This window comes from Platichthys flesus, chromosome 19 (genome assembly GCF_949316205.1).
Source record: "Platichthys flesus chromosome 19, fPlaFle2.1, whole genome shotgun sequence".
NCBI classification, from domain to species: domain Eukaryota; kingdom Metazoa; phylum Chordata; class Actinopteri; order Pleuronectiformes; family Pleuronectidae; genus Platichthys; species Platichthys flesus.
The window spans coordinates 5,388,258-5,395,503 of record NC_084963.1 but is presented as its reverse complement, the minus strand read 5'-3'; positions in this window follow the sequence as shown (position 1 = coordinate 5,395,503).

Below are 7,246 nucleotides of genomic sequence, written 5' to 3'. Positions count from 1 at the left end.
AGGAGCTGCAGCTCGAGTGGCACTTCACACTAAAAACAAGCAAACTCTTCCCTCGCGTTTGAAGCTGGTGTTTACAGAGGAGCCTGTTTGGGACCCGGACTCCAGTTACAATCATTACAGGAGAGAAATCCTGTTTCAATGTTCAGATATTCACGTGAAATTCAAACAATGCAACCAAGGAGTAAAAACTGAGGTCCTCTTCAGTCTTCCACATCAAGTTGGAACTAAGAATGGTTTACTTTGTTTTACTTCCTGGACATTTCAGACTTCTGAGGACATAGGTGACCATTATACGTCTAAAGCATTCTTTAAAGTCCCACTGCACCAGCACCGTGTCGCTCGACCCCAGGACTCTCTCACTTTCTGCAGAGCGTCACACAAGCAACATACACCTGTTCAAATTGAGGCAAAAAACTATTTCAAAATTTTCTACAAATAGCTTCATCATGACTAAATCAGTCAGAGAAATGTCCAAACTGTTTTGATATATTAGAGAGGCCCCCCCCCCCCCACCGCCCTCCATAACTGTCTGTGTCAAACACATCCTGGACAAAGTGGCGGGAACATGGCCGACGTGCATGCAAACACAGACAGGCAGGAATGTTTGCCATGACTCGTTAGTGACGCACTATTTGTTGTTGTGTCACGCTGCAGTTCGGTTATTGTTGAGGAGTCGGGGGGGCGGGGGGCTGGGGGGGCACTTGGCGCTTGTTTGGCTGGGAGTGGGGTTGGGTGGGGGGGGGGGGGGGTCAGATGAGGGAGGGGTTCTGTTGTGAGAATGAAAAGTGGAGGGTGTTCTCACTCCGTTTCCTTCTTTCCCTGAAAGGTCCTCCCTCGACCCCCCCCACCTCAACAACACGCTTCCTAATGTCTTTCCTGTACAGGGCTTGGACCTGTTCCCACACAGTGTGGAACATCCCTCTGATCCACACACACAAGGACAACACACACCCTGATCCCTGCACATGTGACACTTAGATCCTGAAGAATTTTTAGGAGGCACATTATGTTTGGTTGTCAGGATTATTGGAGATAAAAAATATCTTTAATTTAAAAGAGAGTAAAGATTCACTGATGTGATGCTAAAATCTGTACAAAGTATTTGGTGCAGAAAACAAATCCCACCACAACTTAACGAGGAGCATCAGCACAGTTCCTGGGAATAAGTTCATATGAGAAATGATGCAGGGACAGTTTGTGAGACAACAATAGCTGATTCACGTCCCACTCACTTAATAACCTGTTTGGAGTTTGACCTTGTGACCCTGTTTTTTTCCATGACTCTCGATTGCGGCCTCTTAATTAGATCAACATGACAATTGGCTCTTTCATTTATCGCTGTGGCCCTGCTCGTCTTCCCAGGCTCGATCACAACCGGCTTTTTTTTGTTTTTTAAGAAGACGAGACGACACAGAGTTGTTGTGTTGCAGGAGGACAAAGTGATCTCTGGAGTTTGTCTTAATGTGTATCTAGTTGTGTTGTGGTGGTTGTAGCACGAGACAAAAACTTCTCAGCAACTGAAAGAACAGTTAAGCCAATTAAGTCCTTTCACAGTATATGCAATAATTTACAATATATGGAATATTCTTCTTATTTCTAGTTATTTGCATTTATTTGATTTCTCTGTATTTTACTATAGTAAAATACAGAGAATACTAAAGTGTAATTGAGAATACACTAAAGTGTAATTGAGCATTGATCAAATAAATGTATTATCGTTATTATTATTATCATTGTTGTTGTTGTTGTTGTTATTTGCATGCTTGACCTAAAACGATGCTGATATATTGATCATACACAGAAAAACATTGATGTAAAACATACAATATTTCATTTGAAATGTACGAACTGCAGCCACTAGGGGTCTCTCAATCAAAACAATAACAAAAGATCTAGTTTGGTGATGTCGTGAAGCAGCGTGGGATTATGGGAGTTGATGAAAATCTACTTTACGAAACTCCAGCACTGATCATGCTTCTGGATGTTTTGTTTCAAAGTTTTATTCACATTACTAATCGTGATCCTGTATGAGTGACTATTACAAACAAAACTATAACAACGGAAAGAACATTGTTTTTTGCTAACTGGCTAAAAGTGTGTTGCTCCTTCTTTATATTTTGTTTTCCCCAGACATGATAGCTGAAACGAGCAAAACCATAAGTAATGAGGGTTTCACACTATTAAAAAACGACCAAAATAAAACGTCCCGTTACCTTGAATCAAATGTAGAAATGTAGTCGAGTTCGTACATTTTAATGAAGAATTGGAACGTATAATATCTTGGACGTCGGGTTGGCCAATATTACTTAATATGCATTTCTAAGTTGGGGTTTGTTGTTACAAGAATAAAAAGAAAACTACACCCCTTCTGCAAAAATATCTTTTGGCAAGTGAATCATACATCAAGAAACTGTATCACCATAAATAATCCGGTTAGACGCGGCATGGCAAAGATCACAGGGCAGCGCCACAGAAGGGACCAGGCATCAGCTCTGGGTGCATCACATGACACCGAACGCATTTCCTGTTTTTTAAACTCACAAACAAGTCGCCTCTGTTTTTCGAGCCCCACTGGCGAGAACACAGAGCCGAGAAGTTTGATCTATTAGAAAAAGTTAAAAAGCCGCAAAGTTGTGACAGCACGTCGCAGCAGCTAAACGTCCGTGTCCTTCGCGTGTCATCAATCACGCAGCATCTCGGAGGCCGGGCGCCGCCAACTGAGCCACTTGTTTCTGTTTCCACCATTTGAGGTCTTGCTTGTTGTGACTGAGACAGAAGAGGTGACTCAGATGATGATGTTAAACAAGATGCACGGTCAAATGGATCTGGCAGTGAGTCAGTGCAGCAGCTGGTGGCGGCCATTGTGTTTGACCTTTGTCACAGAGATGGAGAGGAACAGTTGAAATGGGAGTAAAACAATCTGCTGTTGGGGAGAGAGTGTGTGTGTGTGTGTTTGTGTGTGTGTGTGTGTGTGTGTATATATAAATCTGTAAGGCTGCTTTCACACATTCTTTCCTGGAATTTTTCTGAATTGACTGCACGTGAGAACGCAAAGACATTTACTGGAACTTCTCCCGTCAGCCCCCTTGAAAAATGTCTGGAAACTGTCCACTTGAGAAAACAGCTCGAAAATATCTCATAAAATGTGTTGAGTGTTGTATCATTTCAAAAACACATTGGATAGAAAACTGAAAAAACTAAAAGAAAACAAATAACTCTGGATAAAAAAAGAGGAGCCCTGCACATGGGAGACGATAACGAAGATGTCAACTTTGAGAGACAATGAACTTAGAGAGCTTTGGACAGTTCATGTCAAAAGATTTGTTTTTCAGCTTGTTTGAGTCAAAATGTTAGATGCTCCTAAGTTCACCTCAGATAAAGAACAAGACGTGACTTCCTCATGCAGATTCTTTTGGGGGAAAAGGTTTTGGAAGACAATCACCACTCTTATGTGACTGTTTACAGAATCGTACACGGAAAAAAAGAGAACACTGAAGACCGCGACCTGCTGACTTGTGATTATTATCTCCTGCTTGCTGGAAAAAAAAACTTGTAAACAATCTTTGTAGAATGGTTGCAAATTGCACCATCACTGGCAGTAACATGAAACCCATAATACCCAGTATTAACACTGGCACTATTCATTTGGCTAATTTTAAAGGAGCTGTACGTGTTATTGTATCTAGTTTCAAAGAAGCTAACGCAGGGTGATTGTTTAGCGTCACCACAAGGTTTACCGCCCTCGAAAATAACAGGTGAACACATCCAAGACTTCTTTATCATTCATTTAAATAAGTAACTGTTAGCATACCAACATTAGCATTAAAAAACTGTAAGAATGGCCGTGTGGACTTTATCGGTATACCGTAGATTATAAATAAAGATGGACGACGTGTTTCCACTTCCTCTCGTTGTTAAAAAAAGAAGCTAAATTATCCGCCGCCATCTTGCCGAGACCGAGACTGACACGTGTGCTCGAGTCATTCTCAGCTGTCAATCATCACGTTTCAACACACTTGAACATCCATGAGATAAGAAGACAGAAAGCAATTTAAGAAAAATGTATTCCACGTATCTTTTCATTTGGGAGGCAGGGTTTATTACCTATACTGCAGCCAGACACCAGGGGGCGATCAAGATGTTATGTCGTCCATCTTTACACAGAGTCTATGCTTCAGGAGTTTTGAGATAGATGAATGCTGGAAAGTTAAAGATACTGTATTTTACAGTAGATCTACTATTTTCTTTTTGTCCTTTGGTAAATCATTTAGTTTTAACTCCTTCCTCTCTTATGTTAGATTTTCTTGTGCTGCCTGTGATTAATATCATGTCTCCTCTTTCATCAAGTGAGCTAAATAAAGTCGGTGTGACTCAAAGTGACTCACACCTCACTTTCCTGCGAATGTGCACACACACACGGATGCACACACACACACACACACACACACACACACACACAACCACATACACAAACAAAGGCGACAAGGAGCCCCTTAAGCAAAGGTAGCAGCTGTTCCCAGCATCACGTTGCATGTTTTAAGAGAGAAATATCAAATATCTGAAAAGTTCCCCCAAACATTTGAAGAGGTGCCTCTGGAGATAAAATACACACACACACACACACACACACACACACACACACACACACACACACACACTGAGGCTGACTGTGAATGTGCTGGTGTGTCTTACATCTCCAATAAGACTTGTAGTAGAAGTTGCCAGAGATGGAAAGTGTACACATAATGAAAGATGACTGATCATGCTCTGGCCTTCATCTCATACACGCACACACACACACACACACACACACACACACACACACACACACACACACACACACACACACACACAGACACACACACCAGATCAGATATCCTGAGCTGCTCTCTGTTGACCTTTGTTCAAGATGTCATGTTATCTAAGTGCCCAAAGCAAAGAAAACCAGTAGCTGCTTGATTATCCGTGTCCGTTCTGATTTCCAGTCCGTCTCTACACCTCCGACTCGTTTGCAGCCTGCTCTCATATTTCTTCCTCTGCACCTCTTTCTTTCTCTCTCCGGCCTCTGTGTGTGTTCTTATGCAACCAGCTCATAAATAGAAAATGGATGTGTCACTCAATTACTGTATTTATCCTGGAAATGGACTAGATGGACGGCGTGGACCAAAGTTTACAGCAAAGCCCACACAGGATTTTAAGCCTCCTTCCATTAACTTTATTTTTACACCACTGTCAGAACAGAGTGAGTCATTCATCTGCAAAGGTGGATAATGATTGTTTTTCTTTTTTTATATAGCGACAAAGTGATCAATAGATTTCACATGAACAAATGCACCAACACACAAGGTGAGGAAGGAAGGATTCAAAGTGAGGAGAGGAAACGAAGGACGGAAGGGAAAAGGACCATCCATGATTTTTTCCAATAGAGGGAAGCAGCAGGTTTGGTTCCGTGTTTTTCTTTTCCTTGCATGTTCTGTTAAACACAGTAATGTGTAGGTGACAGGGTAAGAAGCGGGGACCTCTGCGGCTCTTCCCTCCGGCTGTGCCGTGTGTTTTTGTTGTTTTAGCTGCGGCCGCAGTTAAATCAGTCCCAAACCTGCATCTCTTCCTGGTCCTCGCTGTCTGCCTGGTGCTCAGCCAGGTGGTTCCTGTTCTCTACGTTTTGTTTGATACCAGTTTCATGGCTGCGGACGCCACTCTCATTAAACCACCGACCGTTTCTAGGGCCTGCGTGAGGGTATTTATGTTAAATATATTTACGCCATGCCACCTGTATGGATGAATAAAAGATTCAACATATTGTATAAAGAAAAACAGTTAAAATATTACAAAAATCATTCTGTTTTTGTCATAATGTGATAATCAGGATGTGTTATAACTCAGGAGAGAACCAATTAAATGTTTGTGCACATCCAGACCCAGGATTCTTTATTTCATTTCATTTTCATTTAGTTTAGTTTATCACTATTTTGTCACTTTCCTTAATATTGCGAGATGGTGAGTTTCACAGATTTCCCAATGGAAACATGGATCTTGATGATCATTCCTCCAAAATGAAGATTATGATTTCAAGATCTGTACAGTTTGATTGGCTGAGCTACAAGGCGTCATTGAATTTAAGGGGACTGTTGGACCTTGGCAGAGTTATGAACTCCATTATCATGTTTCCTTTCTGTAACACCAGTGGAGGTTTTGTAAGTTTTGAAAACATCCTGCCACTTATTGTTATATTTTCTTACCACAGCTGCAGAGTTGTGAAAGTGAAAACACCCATGTGCTCTCTCTCATGTACCATTGTATTGATAAGGAAAAAGTTGACAATACATAACATTTTTGATGATTTGATTTAAAAACTTTGCATGTCATCACTTCCCTCTTCATTCATACAGAAGCATTTCCTGTCAGCACTTTATTGTCAGGATCAACCAAAGGTGAAAAGAAGACTGGAGGAATTAAAAAAGAACTGATTATGAAGAAAGAAATCATGTTTTTCATGAGATTAATCTATTATATGGCAGAGGGGACAAAGGTTCTTATAAATGTGTCCTGATGCAGAACACAGATCAGTAAAGTGTGAACGTTATCAAACAGAGCTCACTATAAACATTGTTTTAGGCCATGGTCTGATAGTGTTAGTTTGACAGACCTCTGCTGCCTAGAAGACAAGACGTTAATCCTCTCAGCGTGGGACCCGGGCTCATTATAAACACACCGACCACTCCCGTCACCAGAGGAGCCGTCACCGGCTGAACTGTGACCCACTTTGGGTGCGACCCCTTCTTTTAAGAAACCAGGCGACGGGGCCTATTATTCAACCTCCTGGGAACTGAGGCTGAACACAGCGCTCCTCTCATGTGGGAGCCAAGAAGAGACGCCGGGTTCGAATCTCCTGCTGAATAAAGGCCCTCATGTGTCCTTTCACTTTAATGGACCCTACTCTTGAGTTGTGTGTGTGTGTGTATGTGTGTTTTGTGTGTGTGTGTGTGTGTGTGTGTGTGTGTGTGTCGGGTAGAGGGTGGGGGGACTTTCAGGATACAGACCAGGGAGTGTGTCCTTCAGTTTTAACAATCACACCCAAACTTCCACTTTACCTCAATCAGCAAGCAGCTACTTCCCGCCTTTGACCTCTCGTTCCGTTTTACTTCCTCTCTCTCTCTCTCTCTCTCTCTCTCTCTCTCTCTCTCTCTCTCTCTCTCTCTCTCTCTCTCTCTCTCTCTCTGTCTCCCTCTCTCCAATGTTTAGCCAT